This window comes from Ailuropoda melanoleuca, chromosome 3, assembly GCF_002007445.2.
Source record: "Ailuropoda melanoleuca isolate Jingjing chromosome 3, ASM200744v2, whole genome shotgun sequence".
Classification (NCBI taxonomy): Eukaryota; Metazoa; Chordata; class Mammalia; order Carnivora; family Ursidae; genus Ailuropoda; species Ailuropoda melanoleuca.
Genome location: NC_048220.1, coordinates 15,364,083 through 15,383,928, shown reverse-complemented (window position 1 = coordinate 15,383,928; position 19,846 = coordinate 15,364,083). Strand labels below are relative to the sequence as shown.

The following is a 19,846-nucleotide window of genomic DNA, read 5'->3' as shown; positions in this document are numbered from 1 at the left end:
TTTAGTGTTCAAATTTTCCTGACTGTAACATTTAAAAAAATATCTTTTTGGGGGCACCTGGCTGGCTTAGTTGGAAGAGCTTGCTACTCTTGATCTCAGGGTCATGAGTCTGAGCCCCACATTGGGCGCAGAGATTACTTAAAAAAATAAAAATAAATGAAAAAAAAATTTTTTTTCAATGTTCTGTTTCCTTTAATGATCCCCATCTCCCTGAAGGGCAGGTACAGGCAGCTAGGCAATGGCAAGAGATGTTCACTTGAAGGTCTTGCTCTGACTGAAGGTTTTGCCCACATGTTAGAAGGCCCCCTCCCAGGTAAAGTACTCTCGAACCAGAGTCTGGATCTCCTCACTGCCAGGATCCAGTTTCTGCTGTGTATGTGACTCATGGTCCACCTGCCAATCTGGACTCAGCGGAAAGGCAAGCTCCTGGTCTTGGACAACCCAGACTCCAGAAATGGAGCTGCTTTCCTGGTTCCAAAGAGGATGACACTGACAAAGGCATTCTTCCTCAGCTTGTCCAACCACTGGAACATTCCAGCAATGAGGTTGCAACTCATGAAGGTCTGGGTGAGCTCTTCAGGGAAGCAGCACTCAGAGTACCACAGAGACCAGCCGTCCTTATCAATGTGCTCCCCAAAATACGGCAGCACCACAGAGAGAGTGTCCTCATTGGAGTACCTGCACTTAAATTTTCCAACACAAAGGAGAGCTCTCCTTGGACAGGAGAGCAAAGGGGTCCTTGGCCTTCGGTTCTGCAGCCAGTGCCTGGTCACATTCATCCATCTTCTCCTCAGGAGCAGGGGCAGCAGCCTTTTTTTCCTCTTTCTGCTCAGCCTGGCTTCTCTTCCTGAGAACCTTTCTCTTTCCGTGGTCTGTGCTTTTTAGGATCTGCAAACTTTTTAACATCCAACTGGGCCATCTACTCACAGCGTTTCACCTCCCCCAAGAGAGCCCTGAACTGGGGCTGGTTAATGCTGGTGAGGAACCAGCAGTTGGTATTGGGGAAGGTCTGGAGGAAAGAAGGCTCTAGGACCTGTTTATAATAGAGCCACAAGAGCGTGCAGACAACTGCGATGTCAGCCAGTGTCCCACATTGGACCACCAGGAAAGTCCTCGTCTTCAAGTGAACATCCATTTGCCCCAGAATTTGCTTCACTTCATCCTTTGCATTCTCTGTGGCCTGCTTTTTGTGGTGCATGACGCCCAAGGTGGGGAACACCCAGGTACTGGTTGGGGGCACTATGTCACTATCAGTAAAGCTCACCCACTGCACTCCTGGGCTGCTGCCTCTGGAGTACTTCCCCACAGCAACTCACTGCAATGGCATTACTCTCAAACACACAGAAGCCATCATGGCCCTCAAATGCTGGAATCTTGCCAGCAGGAAATGTACGGAAAAATTCAGGGGTGCAGTTTGTTTGGCCAAAGTGGAAGTGGGGTGGTGCAGAAAGCATGGGGACCTGAACCCCGCTGTGCTGAGCAGCAATGAGAGCCTTGATGGCCCTCCAGTTTTCAGGATATGTGTACAGGGTCCCAGCCACCATGGTGATTCTGCAGAGAAAGCTAAAAAAAAAATTTTTTTTTTTAAAGGATGGAAATGAGGTCAAAAAATTCAATTGTTTAAATGTCTCTTAAGTCTATTTTAAACTATAGAGTCTCCCTCTCTCTCTCTCTCTCTCCTTCAACTTATTTGGGGGGGGGATGTAGATTATTTGTCCTGTAGAGATATTCAGTCTGGACTTTGTTAATTGCATCCTTGTAATGATACTTAATATATTGTTCTGTCTTCTGTATTTCTTGTAGTTAGATCTACAAGTTTGGTCATTTTAAGTACTAATTTTTGGTAAGAATGCTTCTTAGGTAGTATCATACACTTCCATTAGGAAGCATATTATGTCTAGTTGTTTGTCCTTTTGAGTTGTTAGCAGCCATTGATAACCATTGTCTAGATCCATTATTTCAAAAGGGGTTGCAAAATAGTGATATGATATATTTAATATACCTTCTTCATTTACTAGATAGAGTACTTCTATAAATAGTAGCTTCTTGCAAACTATTTGGTTACCCTGCACTATAGAGATGTGGGAAAAGCAGGATTAAACGCTTGACTCCTTTCCCTGTATTTACAAGTTTTAAAAAATAATGAATCATTTTTCTAGCACCTTCTCATGGAGAACAATGAAGGGTTTTTGTTGTTATGTAAAATCATTATGCACTTCTGGGTTTAAACATATTTGATGTGCTTTAACCCATTTTGGTTATTATTCCTGCAGAAGTCCATATCAGCTGGTGGGAACCGCTTCAATTAGTCTAATAAGGAGAGAACATATAAAGTTCTATGTTTGCATAAGACATGAGCTATGGGAAAATCCAAAAGAATTGACAAAACACTCCTAGAACTAAAAAGTTATTATAGTAAGGTTGTAGGATACAAGATTAATAATAAAGTCAGTCACTTTCCTATGCACCAGTAAAAAGTAGAAATGAAAAAGTAGAATTAAAATGAAAAACAATATAATTTACATTAGCACCCCTGAAAATGAAATATGTAGGTATAAATCTAACAAAATATGTACAAGAGCTAAATGAGGAAAATTTAAAAACTCTGATAAACAAAATAAAAGAATTAAATAAATGAAGAGATAGTCCATGTACATGGATAGGAAGACTCAATATTGTCAAGACATCAGTTCTTCCAACTTGATATACAGATTCAGTGCAACCCCAATCAAAACCCCAGCCATTTATTTTATGGATAGCAATAAACTGAGTCTAAAGTTTTATGAATAGACAAAAGACCTGGAATGTTCAACACAATATTGAAGGAAAAGAACAAAGTTGGAGGAATGACACTATTGATGTCAAGACTTACTGTAATTGCAAACTTCTGCTCTGCAAAAGACAACGTCAAGAAAATGACGTGACAGGCCATAGATTGGGAGAAAATACTTGCAAAAGACATATCAGATAAAGGACTGTTATCCAAAATGTGTAAAGAACTCTTACATCTCAGCAATAAGAAAACAAACAATCTGATTTTTAAAATGGCTCGAAGAAGAAGGAGGAAGAAGAGGAAAAAGAAGAAGAAGAAGAAAGTATTATACTTGCCAAGAAGGCAAAGCAAAAACAGCACCTCTCTCTGTGCAGTGCTGGGAGTTGAATGGGGACCAAGACACAAATCCATGAGATTTTCTTTAGTGCTTTTTTTTTTAAATTTTCCAAATAAGAAGGCTAATAATACAAAAACTTTAAGTCATCAGGAGTCAAATTGTGATGATGATCCTGTTTATATCAAGCCTGAATGAATTAAAGTAAGTATAGGTTTTATAATTTTCAAAGTATTCTTTAAAATAAAAAAGGACTCTTAAGGTGTTCAGGAAACTGTACTTAAATGTAACATCTCTATTTTTAGTGATTGTGGATAAATGATGTGTGACTGTAACTTCCTCCTTGGTTAAATTATAAACTATTATATATCACAACATGATTGAATATATGCCATTTCAAACCAAGCCAAGATGAATGACCCATATTTCAAGTTAAGCTTTTCACGTGTTAAAATAAGACAACAATCTTGGACCATGACTAAAACCCAACACAGAAAGACTGATGTGTCACATATTCTAAATATCATTGAGTCAAAGGTAATGAAATTTGTTACATACTATGATATTTGAGAATGTATGTAAGCTTTTTAAATGTAGTCCACGGTTCAGTACTATTAAGTCCTGATCCATCCAGTTGATGCATCGCATCATCAACCTGCCAGGAAGCCTTTGGAGAGCCATTTGTCCCTGGATCCAAATCAAATATGTACCCTGAGTGGTAAAAAATATTTTGTTAGACTCAACGACTGGGTTATCTTTGACGGGACTGCCAAATGAATTATGACAACAGTGGACCACTTTGGACTCTGGGGCAATATTACCAAAAAGTAAAAGAGAAAAATATGTTCTTTCTAGTATCTGATCTTATGCAGAACAAATGCATCGTTCTTTCTGTTATGAATCTCAGTTGAAGTCCAAGGCTCCTCTACTCTGCTTTATCAGAACCTAACAGGGTAGGGACGTCATTTATCCTGTGTGTTATTTGAAGGGGCATATACTCGAAGTTGGTATGTAACATTATTTCTGAATCACGGTGCAACTGAGGCTTAAGAGAGAATTGTTGGCTCCTGACTTACCGGGGATCACCTCTCAGCATTACCACTTAATAGGGGTAATACTATCTATCTTTTGTTATGGCTGTAAAAGTCAATGGTGAATGTTAAGTTTTTGACATATTGTGGGCACTCATAAAAGAGACAGCTTTGATTATGATGGTCTAACAACAACAGGCTTTTTCTAACATTGCTAACTTCAAGTCTTCTGAGGATAAATGTATGAATACGATTACATATAAGACAGTGGGGCACACAGTCCACCAGGAAATGCATAACCTGCCAACGGCCTTCAACAACAAATAAACAAAAGCAGCAACAGGATCACAAATACACAATAATAAGAATACTAAGAAACCCACTGTGCCGCCCACGTCAACCCTGCCTGCCCCTGGGTCCCTAAATATTAAAAGTTAAATAATGTATTTAAGAAAGAGTCCTCAGGAATTATCTTGCCTTTCGGCAACTTGATACCTCAGATATATAAAAGCAGCTTTTTCTTTCTTTTTTTCTTTCTTTCTTTTTTTTTTAACGAATAGTTTCTAAGTTCATCTGAAGCATCCCCTCACTCCTGTGACCAACACATTAATAATTCTGTACATTACTACTTTGCTTTACTGCTCCCACGCTAATTCAGAAAACATGAACCCTTGGCTATTCACCAGGACCAGTGTTCAGTTTCTCTGACTACCTGAATTCCCAGAGGGAAAGGAAGCACAGACTATGTTTCATTTCCATCAGGCTTCTGCTGCAATGCTGTGATTTTTCTCCAGGTCCAGGCCCCAGGCCACTGCGTGAAAGGCTAGGACTTCCCGAAGACAAAGACTTCAATTTTGGTTTTATTGCTTTCTTTGTATTTTATTATTCCTCTACATCCTGCTTCAGGAAAGTTTTGGAAAACACTAAGATCTCAACCCTGGGAGCCAAACTGCTTAAAACAATTACTTGGTTTTTAGTGGGATTTTTTTTTTCCAAAAAAAAAAAAAAAAAAAATTTTCCTCTTGCAACCATTTGGGAGTTTACTTTCTTGCAAAAGATGGACTTTCTGAAAAATTTCCATTGGCAGTAATCCAGGGTCATGACGACTTTAAATTAAACCCTCAAGGATTTCCCTTTCTCTTCTTGAGCCACAAACAATTCCTTCCTCTGAGTGTTAGACTTAGTTTAACTCAGCAAGTTTCCAGAAGCCATGCACATGGACACAGAGGGCAGGAATTCAAACTTTCAACTTTAAAGAGGCTGTTAGGGCCTGGCATCTTCAGCCCTCTCTGAATCCCTGCTGTTCTACTGAGTGTGAGTGCACACGGGAGGCCAGAGAGCAGCTGTTTGCCTAGGTTGTGCAGGGCTGGTAAGGAATTTCAGACAGGTGTGTAAATGATTTTATGCAAAAAATGTATCTAAGGGCAAAACCTTGAGCAGATCAAATATTCCAAAGAAATGACTCATGACTATCGTGCTGTCTCATAAATTGAAAACATTGGCACTTTCCCAGAATTTCTTTCACCTTTCAAGATATTTGTAACAGTACAATTTTATGTTTACAAGTCCACCAGGCTGAATTATTTTAAATTTACTTAGTTTTTTTTAAAGTAATGTTTCTCCTAAGCAGTGAAGATTATTCGAGGTAATCTCACAAAAGGAATCTCCGTGATGGGAGGGAAGCAGAAAGCAGCTTAGCATTTTTCCTCCCCTTCTCTACCCGCCCCCCTCCCCCCATCCCAGTCCTCAAACAGGTTCTAATTAAGGCAAAAACATATCTATCTGAAGAACAAGCTAGAGTTTCACTAAAGTACTAAGCCTCGTGGGACAGGGACATTTAGAAGGGCAGAATATTTGTAGGCACCACAAACGAAAAGCCAAGTCTGGTCTTTGGAGTTGCTTGGCTGAAATTGCTTTCTCTTGTCTGGAAGAGCAGAGATCAGATGTGCCTCAGACTTGCTTTCAAGCATTTTGTTTGGGAGTTTCTCAGCTCTTGACTGGGGATTCCTTCAGATTTTGTCTTTCTTCGAGTTTTGTAGCTCACTGGCCTTTTGGTNTTCCTTTAGATTTTGTCTTTCTTCGAGTTTTGTAGCTCACTGGCCTTTTGGTTGAGTTGTGTTGCTGATAATTTGAAGATGACTCTGGTCCCGTGTGATTTGGCTCTTGAGAAGATTTACAGGTGGGTCTCTTTAGTCATGCCCCGAAAAGGTGATAAAATTTTAAAAATCTATTTGGAGGCCACACAATTTAACATAATTCCACTTCTGTGTTTCCTTACCTTATACTTGTAATCCATTAAGCTATTTTATAGAGGCTAAATAGAAAGGGACCGTGGTACTATAGTATTTCTTAACCTGTTATTAAGAGCACAATATTTGAACAGGAATGAAGACCCAAATGCAAATTTCTATTCTCTTTGTATAACATTTATGCAATAAAGAATGAATTGAGTACATGATTCTTCATTTCTGAAGTACTAGGGCTGGTAATGCATGGAGCGGCAAGAAGCAAGCATTAATCTATCCAGCTGCTAAGAAATGAAATGTCACTTGGAGGAACTTGTTCTCGCTGGCACACTCTTTCATGGAATTCTCCATCAAAAAACACAGGCAAAAGTAATTCTTTTTCCAACTGCATTATATCATAACACATCTACCCTTTTTCGTGTATTCAGACTTCTGCCTATGGAGTGAGTATACAGGAGCTTCTGTTTTTCTTTTTCTTTTTTTTTTTTTTAAGATTTTATTTATTTATTTTGAGAGAGCTTGCGTGGGCAAGGTGGGGGGGAGGGGCAGAGGCAGAGGGAGAAGCAGACTCCCCGCTGAACAGGGAGCCCCACGAGGGTCTCCATCCCAGGACCCTGAGATCACGACCTGAGCCCAAGGCAGATGCCCAACCCACCGAGCCACCCAGGCGTCCCCCGTTTTTCAAGAGTGTTTTTAAATATTTTAAATATATATCTTTGCTACAAACTCCTGAGTATACCTGTTTATCTGCAGGTCCTGTCGCTCAGCTGAGCCTTATTAACTTATTTAGCCTCACGTCCATCACGATGCCCAGGTGCCTCCTGCAGGAGGGGGTGGTAAGCTCGAGCTCTGTGTTTCCCTCAGATCCCTCCCTGTTGCGTTCTGGGGCCAGGAGCACTTCTGGCTAACACCCCGCCCCCCTCCTGGTGGCTCCCATCCCCCTTGGGTGTTGTACTGCCGCCAGGGCCAGGGAGACCAGGGAGCGAGGTTGTTAGCCCGCCTGATGGAGACCCAGGATTTGCGGGTGAGTAAACAGCTTAAGGGTTTAGTGGAGGGTATTGTGGCATGAGTGAGGCCAATGCTAATTGTGAGCCTGCCTTCCTGCTTCTTCATTGAGTTCCCGGAAGCCGAGATAGCCAGATAAGCAACCTTTCCATTAAAAACGCCTTGCTGGGGTGCCTGGCGGGCTCAGGCAGTAGCGCAGGCCGCTCTCGATCTAGGAGTTGTGAGTTTGAGCCCCTTGTTGGGTGTGGAGGCTACTAAATAAGTAAATAAAAACACCTTACTGACCTTGGGTTGGGCATTGCCTCAGGATGGCGAGCAAGAAATGGAGAAGGTCCTTCTAAATAATACAGAGTGAGTGGCGTTTTATTTTAGGAAGAACTGGTTTTGGGCTCCTGGATGGCTCCGTTGGTTGGGCATCTGACTCTTTCGGCTCAGGTCATGATCGTGGGGTCATGAGATCGAGCCCGAGATGTCTCCGTGCTCAGCGCGGCGTCTGCTTGTCCCTCTCCCACCTCCTCTGCCCTCCCCCCACCGTGTGGTCTCCCTCACTCTGTTTCACTCTCTCCCAGATAGCTAGGTGAGTAGGTAGGTAGGTAGGTAGATAGAGGAAAGGGGGGAGGGAGGAAGCGAGGGAAGAAGGAAGGGGTTTCAAACTTTTGACCACAGAATCCTTTATCCAGATTTCTCTGTTAAAGAAGTGAAGCAGAGACTATCTCACTTAGCATCTCTTCTCACAAACGTGAGGCCCCTTGAGACGTGACCCCTCAGAGCCCACAGCCTTGTTACGTTTCTATCTCAAAACAAAATCCTCGCTAATTTTTAAAATTGATTAATCACTCTATGATTCTCCAAAATAAATGTAAAAGCCAGGGTAATAGTAAAGAAAGACATTTTAATACCTCTAACAGGAGATTAGTTTGAACCCTTCTTCCCTTATGAAGGCAAGTCAGTCTTGCCCCACATTTCAGAATTTTTAAGCAGAGTGATTTTTTTTTGTTTGTTTTTAATCTTGAAAGATCTGTGTGTTCCTCAGAGGTGAATTTTTCTGCATGCCTTTCAACACCTTCCATCCAAAGAGAAGCCAACCTCTTCAAGTCAATACATGTTGTCTGTAAGGTAAGGTCAGCTGGGATCCTAGCATGGGACTGGTCTTCATGAACTAAGATATCCTATTTTTAATCTCTCAGCATTGATTTTTTCAGTAGTCTTTTAACTTTTATTTTTATGCAATGGGGAGTAATCAAAAGAATATTGGTGCCAGAGTCAGAAAACTTGGGCATTGCTATCACCACCAAAGAAATAACATTTGTGAGATGTCTTTGAAAATATGATGTATATTATTCTTTGCTTTATCAAGTTCTGTTTCTGCACGTTGAATGTCAATGATGAATCACTAAATTCTACACCAATATTACACTCTATGTTAACTAACTAGAATTTAAATAAAAATTTGGAACAAAAAACCCAACCAAACAGAAAAAGTATATTTGAGGGCCTGTTATGTGACAGGCACTGGAAATACACAGAGCTTACATTCTGAAAGATCAGATGAATCGGTAGACTGGCTATGGTTACTATTTATGTTACATTAGCACCATCATTATTAAATAGAGAAACTTTGCTTATTTGTGCTGTGCTTAACATTTGAATTGTGAACATAGCGAGTTTGAAGATGGAAGACTTGAGTGTGCCTCCTGCTTCCCTGTCCCCCTATAGCTGACTATATCTACAAGCAAATCATTTCATCTTACCGAGGACATTTCCTCATTCGTAAATGTGGGACAGTGCTAATACCTAACTCCCAAGAGTGTCGTAAATATCTTGAAATGATGGAGGATGTGTTCTGTGCATCGTACAGTACTATGCAATACTATACATACTTAGTCCTACAGCTGTGAATACAGTGTCTTTCTACAGAGAAGCACAACCTACCATCCTAGCTTTATCCTATTTAGGATTTCTCTTTTTTTCTAAACATGGTAAAAAAGAATAATAATAATAAGTAAACTGTCAACAGTAGTGTCCACTCTTCGAGGTAACATGAATTGTGTTCACACAACAATATTTAGGCTACATGCATAGCTATGAATTGGCCAGTGTTTTGCCAACAACAGCATAAATGACAACTATTCACATATAAGTTCTCTATTGTACTGATTACAAGCTTGTGTGTGGGGATGATTCATGGTTTACTTTTCAAGTCACAATTTCAAGTAGCGTCATTTGTCTTCTATCAGCAATTCATACTTAGACCAAGAATCCACGTGCTGATCTCTTGTATTCACATCATTTCTAGTCTTGAACAGCCTCATTCAGACTGCAACAGCTCTAAAGTAAATAGTGCAGATGGCCTTTAAGAACAACAACAACAACAAGAAAACCTTTCACTGATGTCTCTTTCATCTTCATAATTATTTTGTTCAGTAGAACGTCTTACTCAATGCTAAATGCCAAATAGTGTCTTCGAAAAATTTTGTCCCGTGAATACTGTAGCACATATTACTGTGTGTTTATATTTTACACATCAAAGGCCAATCCAATTCCAGGAGGCCCACATGAGTTAGAAACAGAGATTTGAACCACTTGAGAGAAGATGATAGAAAGAGGACAGCCTTTGAGATGGGTGTTCATTGATTTGTGATTTCCCTCAGGAAGCATGTTAGGAAAGCTTACTATGTCCCAGGTCCTGTGCTAGGAACGGCAGTACATCGAAGACACCTTCTCTGTCCTCAGAACGAATTTCATGAGGGAGTGAAAGACATAAATAATTAGGAAACATGAACATAGGGTTGGGAGGGAAAAGGCATGAGAAAAAGGCATGGAAAGCAAGAAAAATGGTGCAATCCAAAGTAAGCAAATCCACAGAGAAAGATCTGTGGTTGTCTACTTGTGGTTTGCATAAATAACTAGCTTATTCATTGAAAAAGGGATGTTGGAAGAGGAGTAGGTTTCGAGTGAGAGAGGAGGGAGAGATGATGAGTTAAGTGTTGTACAGGTTGTATTTGAGACGCTTTTTTTTAAAAGATTTTGTTTATTTGAGATAGAGCACGAGCTGGGGGAAGGAGCAGAGGGAGAGGGAGAAACAGACTCTCCACTGAGCAGGGAGCCCAACGCGGGGCTGGGTCCCAGGACCTGGGACCATGACCTGAGCCAAAGGTAGACACTTAACCAACTGAAACACCCAGGTGCCCCAGATTTGAGATGCTTTTGATGTATATTTAGTAATTACGTAAAGTGAAGCTCACTTGTGAGCCTTGTGTAAGAGAAGATTGAAATTATGGGTGTGGTAAGATCTCTTAGAGAGGATATAGTAAGATGAGGGCAAAGGTATAGAAGCAAACCTTGAAGAACTCTCAGCTGAAGATGAGGTGCAAGAAGATGAGCCTGCAAGTAGTACAGACTAGGAGAGACCGGAAAGGAAGGAGGAAAACAGCAGCCTTTCTCTACTGACAGTATGAGAAGGGATGGAGACAGTAGTCTCTTGTGTCCCATGCTGTTGAGAAGTCAAGATCAAGATTTGGCTGCCTGGAGGTCTTTGGTGACTCTAACCAGTTAAATACCATCCATATGCTAATGACTCCCAGATGTAAAACTCAAGCCCAGTTTTTTCCTGCACCCCAGAGTCACGCCCCCGGTTGCATATGGAGTGTCTGCAAGGCATCCCAAGCTGAACATGTTCAACAGAGAGCTCCTGGCTCTCTTCCCTATACTTGTTCCCCATGCAGGCTTCCTTATCTCCCCACTTTAAGGTGCTCAGGCTAAAAAATACTTGGCATCATCCTTGACTCTTGGTTTTCTCTCGTACAACTCATCCAGTCTGCGACAAAATCTGTTAGCTCTACCTTCACAGTGTTCCAGCCTCCTGTCCACATCTCACCCCCTCTTTGTGCCAACCTCCATAGCCTCTTCTTTTTACTCATAGCTTCACTGAGATAGAAGTCACGTACCATGTAATTCGTCTGTTTAAAGTGTACAACCCATTGGTTTTTAGTATATTCACGGAGTTGTGCAACTGTCACCACAGTTAATTTCAGAATGTTTAATCATCCCCCAAAAAATGAGCAGTCACTCCCCATTCCCTCATCCCCCTAGTTCCTGGTAACCACTCATTTACTTGCTGTCTCTATGGAGTAGTCTACTCTTTTCACATAAATGGAATCACATGCTATGTGGTCTTTTGTGACTGGCTTCTTTCATACAGTATAATAATTTCAAGGTCTGTCTTTGTTGTGGGATATATCAGTACTTCATTCCTTTTTATGACTGAATAATACTCTGTTTTGTGAACATACCACAATTTATCCATTCATCAGTTGATAGACACTTGGATTGTTTCCACCTTTTGGCTCTTCTGAATAATGATGCTCTATTTGTGTTCTCTTTGAAGATATGTTTTCTTTTCTCTTGGGTTTGTACCTGGGAGTATAATTGCTGGGCCATATGGTAATTCTGTGTTTAACCTTTTGAGGAAATGCCAGATTGCTTTCTGAGGTGGTGTCCCTCATCCCTTGGCAGGAATATTTTGTCAGCATTATTTCTGCTCTTCTTACTTCCATCCTTGCTCCCTGACTGTCCATTTTCAGACATCATTTGCCTGCTCAGATGGCTCCACTGAGTCCTCTTCTCGCTCAGGAGAAAGTCAAAGTACTTAACGATGATCGCAAGCCCCCATGCAACCTGGCCTCATATGACCTCATTGGTTTTATCTTCCTCGCCTTGCTCATTCCTTACTCATCTCTTCACTGTTCCTTGAAGATACCAGGCACACTCCCTCTGCTTATTCTTCCTCCTTTCTGGAAGAGACTTCCCACTATACCCATGGAGTTTGTTCCTTATCCCTTCAAATCTTTATTCAAATGTCTCCTTCTCAGTGAGGCAGTGACCACTCCCTAACTTCCTTTCTTGCTTTGTGTCTGTTTGCTTTTTGCCCATCACACATCACCTTTAAATGTACTATGTCATTTTTTTATTTGTTTTATATCTGTTTTTTTTCCACCCGGAAGAAACTAGCTTCATGGAGTCAGGAATTTTGTTATTTTGTCCCGTGCTATATCCCCAGGGCCTAGACCATCTAGTAGGATTAAAGAAACCTTGGCTGAATGAATGACTGAATGCACGCGTTGAGGCTGGCAGTCCTGCTGGTGTAGATAAGAGTAGTGAATGAGAATGAGGGCGTGAGTTATTGAGAGTGGATGAGACATCCAGTGAGAGGGGGTGAGTATACACCAACCCATCTGCTTTCTTACTGTGCAGGAAGGCTCCATGCTTCTAACTGAGGCTGGCTCTCCACATGTTCCCAGGATCCTGGGAAAGAAAAAGTGTTCCTACCAAGTGAGGTGCGAATAGTCAGGGGCCTGGACATTGACTGGTGGTAGAGTAACAGGAGAAAAGACATAGTTTAGTTTACAAGTGCCAGTAGGAGTTGTTCGGTGTTGAGAAACTCACTGAGAAGCTGGAGGTGAAGGTTTATATACCAGCTTAACAAGGGCAGGGTTAGGGTTTCCTTGGGAAGGTATGGAAGATTCTGTTGATGCTAATGGAAATGGACAGTCTATCTCCTTCTTGGCCAGAAATTTCCCCATGGGGGTGAGGGGTGGCAGCTGACTTCACACTTCCTAGTGTTAAAGGTCAGTCTTCTTTCAAACAGGAAACTCCCTGAGGGGTGGGGAGCGGCAGCAATGGCAGCTGTATTTTCAGGAGCTTCTCCTTGTTTAGATAATGTTTCTTTCTGTGGCTGCTGTCTGTTCAGATGTCTTCCGTTTAAAAGAGTCTCCAGACCACTTTGGTGGGCTGCTAATTCCTTCAGTCCGGCCCCTTTTAGCCTGTGCAGACAGACCCCCATGACGCACATCCAGGAGGCACCACTCACACAGAAGGCACGTGACACTCTCCCCTGGAGCTGAGTGGCGCAGGAGCCCGCTCCAGGGCATCACTCCTGCAGATGTCCCCACGTCATCCTGCAATCATCAGTTTTTCCATCTCAACTGCATCATCTCGTTGCATACAAACATGCTCTTCTTCTCCCCAGTTTTAAATAAAAGAAAATAAACTCTTGGCTTTAATGGGAAAATGTAAATATGAGCTGGGTATTTGCTGATACTTAGGAATTCCTATGAATATAGTCACCAGAGACCCTTGCCCTCGGGCAAGAACAGGAGACCACACAGATGGAATAAACACAGAAGGCTCTGTGTTCATCTGAATTATAGAAAGTTCTGGCTTCTTCTGCAAGCCCCAGATCAAGCTTGCTCAGAGAAGAAGATAAAAAATAAAAGGTTCAGATCAAACAAGGACCCAGAGAAAGTGGGGCAACAGCCCAAGGAGACTGTCTTAGGACTGCTAGGAACGAGTTTTCTGTGTGCATACAAGTAACACCGTGAGTCGTGATGGCCAGGAACTTTTGTTACTGTCTTTGATTAAAACATTTTAAATCGGGGGGGGGGGGTAGTGTATACATGCAATAGTTATTTACAATACAGAATATAAAGTATTTTGTTTCAGAAAAGGTTGACTTAATTTTGAAAACATAGTCCTGTGAAGGTGGTAGTCGTCCTAGCTTTAAATCTAGTAAATGATAAAATAGAAGTTACCAGAGACTTGAAGAACTAGGTTCAATAATGAGTCCTCAGCGTTGACTGTGTCACCTACCAGAAGCAGATAGCTTTTGGGATAAAAGAGGAAGTATAAATACAATCAACAAACTTGTGTGATTCACCAGATACCATAACAATGCTCTCAACAGCCAATCCCCAAGCCGCCTTCAGACTGAGGACAAGAATGGAAATTCCACACTTACTTCCGTTTACTTAATCTTAACAGTTTTAGACACTCGTCAACACGGCCATGAATTTAATGGTCCTGTACTTCTCCCTCTTGTGTTCTCTTACACAAAGCTAATATATTTTCTACCTTGCTCACTAATTCAAGGTTAACTAATGTGTTTCTATAGATAGATATCACCAAGGTTAAAAACATGATAAAAAATATTTTTATGGGTGTTGATGTGGTGTTACTGTTCATCTCAGTGAGGGATCAGTTTATGAAAGGACCAAAATGTGGGCGCATTACGCATTCCTGCAAGTGACCTTCTGCGTGTACTGTGGTAGAAAGACAAAGTTTAACTAAGTTTCAAGTTGGAACTCATACCCAGTGGGGAGCTGCTCTGACTCACTAATGTGCTTAGGCCAAGTTTCGTAAACTGCCAGATTGACTGAAAGAAAAGTGTCTGCTGGGGGCCAGTTCTAGGCATAGGCATGGGCATGCCTGGCATGGACCCTCCTTATTGGAGGCTGAGACAGGTACTGTTGTATAATAAAGAAGTTGGCTGGCCTTTGTCCCTGGTTCCTGGGACTGAGTCTCTAAACCCTTGGAATTCCCAGAGTGAAAGGTATGTCTTTGTTATTCATGGTGGGGCCCTTGGACCACACTTGAATTTGCCCATGAGGTGATTCCTAATGAGCCCCTTAAGTGTCAGAATGGGAGCCGCCATGCTGGAGAGAACAACTCTGTAATGAGAGAATTGAGGCTTTCATCCAAGCGCCGGTAGGTCTGGCTTCCCAACCTCTGAGAAGGGGAAGGGGCCCTCAGGATTGAGTTTAATCCCAAGGCCTCTGATTTATTCAGTCAAGCCTATATAATGAAACCTCAATAAAAACGCTGTATGTCGAAAGCTCAGGCAAGCTTCCAGGTTAGTGATACATATCATTGTGCCAGGAGGGAGAAGCGTTTCAAGGACAGAGAACATTTTTGTTTGGGACCCTCTCAGGCCTCACCCTATGCGTCTCTTCCCTCAGCTGGTCCCAATTTATATCCTTTATACTAAAATTATATTCCTAAGTATAAATGCTTTCCTGAATTCTGTGCATCTCTCTAGCAAATTATAAAACCTGTGAAGGTCATGGGGAGCCCCCAGATTTGTAGCCAGTTGGTCAGAAGTGCAGGTGGGCTGCGAACCCTGGCGCCCACAGCTGGTATCTGCAGTGAGAGGAGCCTGGCAGAGCACGATGCTGTCCCCTGGTGAAATATGACCTAATTCTGGATAATTCCTCTCCGTGTTGCGTGGCACATACATACGCAGAAAAACTTGAGCCCCAGTGCAGGACAGGCTGAGAGAGGGACATGCCCTGAGAAAGTAACCCAGCCCCTTCTCCAAGGACAAGGAGAGCTTTTTTGGCAATCGTCACTTGAGATGACTCTTTGAATGTTTATTTTGTAAAATTTGAAAGTAAAAATAAGATAATAAACCCAGCCAACCAAAGATAACCCAATCAATGTTTATAATTTTGGTGTCTTTTCTGCTCTCCATCTTTGTATGGATTTTTATGTGTCGAGGTAATACAACAGAGGCAATTGTTTTTATTTTCACTGAGCATGTCCTAAGCATCATCTCTTGCCATTAAAGCCTCGTCACACATTGTCCTTTCACGGGCTGCACAAAATGCAATCTTGCAGATACAGGATTGTTTCTATAACCCTTTTCCCAATTTGGGCACTTCAGTTGTTTCTGGCTTTTAGTAAAACAAACAACGCTGAGATGATTATCTTTGTGTATAAATCTTTCTTCACATTTCTGATTATTTACTTCGGATAAGGTTTTGTTTTTTTTTTTTGGATGTCTGATCTTATTTATTTGTTACTCTTAGAAACTCTTCTTTTTCGCTAGAAGCCCTAGAAAGGACAGCCTCCATCTCTCGGCATTATGTTCCTGGTGTTTTCTTTGGCTGCTTTCATTCTCTGGGCCAAAAGTTGAGCATATTCTGTGGCTTTTTTCTTATTTTCCTGAGTACACCATTCCTTCCGAGCAGTACGACGGTGTTCTTGCAGGACACATGAAGTAACAAGACGCTGCTGAATCTTGAGTAACCGAGATTCCTTACCTTTTTTGTTCAGGGACTTCCTCACAATGCCCTGGTGGGCGCCGTCTTTCTTAGACTGAATATTTACAATACTGCTAGCTCTTTGGTACAGTAATATCAGTGAGTTGAGGAATAACCTTCTTTCCTTTTTTTTTTTTTTACTATAATCCACTTGGGAACACTCAGACTGACATCCACAGTGTATCCCCAAACAGATTTAGGCTTTCTTTCTCCAGTCTTCCTTGGCCTCTGACAAGAATGCCCTTTATTCTATAACAGATGGGTGTGACCATGGGTCAGAATCTCCTGCTTCATGAGGAGATCTTGTTGGTCATTCCCCTCAACAATCCCGACCACAAAATCCTTCCATTTGTCACCCAGGGCAGCAGCAGCACCTTCTCTGGTCACACGCTTCTCATAAAATTTGCAAAGTTTGCCTTCATTGTTCACCTCAGTGAGTTTCTGGCAGCCTGTGGGTGGGAGAGAGATGTTCAGCTTCATCTTGAAGGAGCTGATCACCTCTGAGGCACCCCAAAAGAGAGCGATAAACTCTTGAAATGGAATTACTGAGTAGAAAGGATTTGTTTTTACAACTCCTGAAACCTGAGGCCAAACTGATTTACAGAAATAGGAATTTACGCCCCTGTCAGGTGTGTGTGTGTGTGTGTGTCTAACTTAAAGCTCACTTGTCAAACCTAAATCATTAACTAAAAAAAAAAAAGAAGAAAGAAAATTTGATAGGGCCCCCGAATGTATTTTATTGCTGTGATATGCATTTATTTGACTACTTGTGAGGCCGGCTGAAGACTTTGTCATATCTATTAGTTGCTGTGTTTTTTGTGTTTGAGAATCTTGTTCTAAGTGTTCCCTGGGATCTTAAGTGCTTAATCGTTTGTTAAGTATATCATACGTAGTACATAACACTACAGATTTTCACTCAAGACTGATGTTATGATAGGGTGTTAACATTTTATGAAGTTATGTCATTAACATTTTATGGGTGTTTTTCTAACTTTCATGTTTTATGTGTTTGAGCTTTGAGGATTAGGGCTGTATGGAAAAAGGTTTTTTTTTTAATTTTCATTTATGTTTGTGTATTACTCTAATGGTCCTTCCAGAAAGGACTCTCTGCCCAGTGACTAAGAATATGCTTCTCTAGCTCTTAGTTCTTTCAGATTTTACCTCAGCTTTTGAGGGGGAGGCCACACTATTTGCAGGATAGCCCTCAGCCACTGAGGAAGCAAGGCAGTTGTATAGGGACCTAGCCATTTCTGCTCAATGCAAGACCCCACTAGTGGGTATTATTTGCTTAGTGCAGGAGTCTGAGGGCAGTTTCTCCTCAGGAAAAGAGCCTATTAGAGTCCTAAGGAGCTGCTCCATACAAGTTATCTGAAGCCCTGATGTGCAGAGTGCAGGGGGCGCGCTGTGGCAGAGGGGGAGATGCTCTGCTCACATCTGCCTGCCAATATGGACGTGCTCCCCAGTCAGTCGCTGCTATTAGCAGACAACCACCCACTTCTAGTTCCTTCAGAGCCCTCCTTGGCTTTCGAACTGAAGTACTCTCATGCTTAGGGCAGTCCCTATCCACATATTGAGCAAGAAACTGGTTCCAGTGCCTAGGTAGGCCACACCACCTGACTGCACTGAGGGGAAATGTTCACTCCAGAGCTCCGCTGGGGCTTACCAACTTTTTTTCAGATCCACATTCCCTCCCCAGTCCCACTTCCTCCCCTTTTCCTTTCATGGTAGTGCTTACAAATAAGCCTTTTACACTCGAACACGGTCCTGTGACAGAGAGCTTCCGTTGTTTCAAGTGTAGGATACTCTTCCCGTTCTGATCCTGAAGAAACATTCACATATACTCCTATTTTTAGCAATGACTGAACTTCTGTAATTCAATTTTTTATTCATCTGCAAATTATTTTAGTGTGGTATTGAGGATCCTACGTGACTTAGGGTGGCATTGAGTATCTTGGCTTCCTGGCCTCCAGGCCTGTGGGTGATCCCCTCGCCTGGAGCGTGGGCTGGACTTCCGTGCGCAGTGTTAGGTTATAACTAACTATACGTCGCATTCTTGGACTTCTGCTGTGTTTCCGTTGGATCACTAGCGGTGGGGGCAGGAAGCAGCCTTATTGTGGGCAGCCCTATGGATAAAACCCCATGGTGTGTGAGGAGCTCAGTCAGTAGCATGAGAGGAACTGAGACTCACTAGCCAACAGCCTGCAAAGAACTGAAGCCAGACAACCGTCTTGTCACTGAGCTTGGAAGCAGGTCCTTCAGCCCCAGTTGAATCTTGCGGATAACTGCAGCCCCAGAGGACACCTTGACTGCCACCAGATGTTAGCAGAAAGTCAAGCTGTTCCCCCTGATTCGAAGAAATGATGAGCTAATACGCTGTGTAGATCTCAGCTTCTACATTTGGTATAATTGGTTATGCAGCAATAGAAAGCTAATGTATCCCTAAAGGAACACCTACCACTTACAGCTTTATGTTTTTGCTTATTTGCTTAAAAAGTGAGAAGTTTATTTCTCATACAGTTAATAGTCCAAGACTAAGAAGGTGGTTCTGCCATCCTTGACAAGTGGCTCCCCTCTTGTCAGGTAATTGTTTATTTATTTTTTAAGATTTTATTTATGTATTAGAGAGAGAGAGAGTGTGCAAGAGCAGGGGGAGGGGCTGAGGGAGCCCAGTGCGGGGCTTGATCCGCGACTACAGGATCATGACCTGGGCTGAAGGCAGATGCTTAACCGACTGAGCCACCCAGCCTCCCCCTCAGATAATTGTTTAAATCTCACCTTCTCCAAACTAGAAGGATAGGGGGGAAGGGCCTGAAGGAATACAAGCCAATCTTTTAAGGAGCAACACTTGGGAGTGGCATAACCGATTCCACTTACATCGCATTAACCAGCCAGGCATGCTCCTACCTCAGGGCCTTTGCATTTGCTCTTCCTTCTGCCTGGACTCACGGTGTTAACTGTCTCGCCTCCTCTGTGACTTTACTCAAGCATCATATTCTTAGTTAGGTTATCCATAAACACCCTGTTTTAAACTGCAAACCACCTCCCTTGGTCCACCTTTCCCATTTCATTTATTCGAGAGCAGTTTTTATTTTTAATATACTGCAGAAATTGTTCATGGATATTATTTACTACTTGCCTCTTCTCATCCTTCTCATCACAACCCCCCCCCACCCCCGGTAGAAGATAAGGCCCGTGAGGGCATTTGGTTCCTTTTTTTGACTGTTGTATCGCAGTCTCAGAACAGTGTCTGGCAAGTCATAGGCACACAATAAATATTTGCTGAATCATTTGTTGAATGAATCAAGAGAAACCATTATAAGCCTATTATTTATTTAGAGTTTAGAAGATAATTCCCAAAGGAGTTAAAAATCCAGAAAGGTTAGAAGTTGCTGCGGGAAATGGGTCTGGGCATGAAGGGAGGTACAGGGGATGCTTTTCTTTATAAACCGTCTTATACGATTTGATTGTTTTTATCACGGGCATGTATTGCAGCGATAAAAATTCTAAGCACTTTTAAATGCGCCAACATGGCTGGTAAATCATAGAATGCTAACAATGTAGGAAGGCTCGCCAACAACGAT

The 19,846-nt window shown here is 42.1% G+C and overlaps 1 pseudogene; it reads right to left on the bottom strand.

Annotated features, from left to right (window-relative positions):
• Positions 1-252: 252 nt before the first annotated feature.
• LOC100469337 lies at positions 253-1,544 on the bottom strand (annotated as a pseudogene).
• Positions 1,545-19,846: the final 18,302 nt, after the last annotated feature.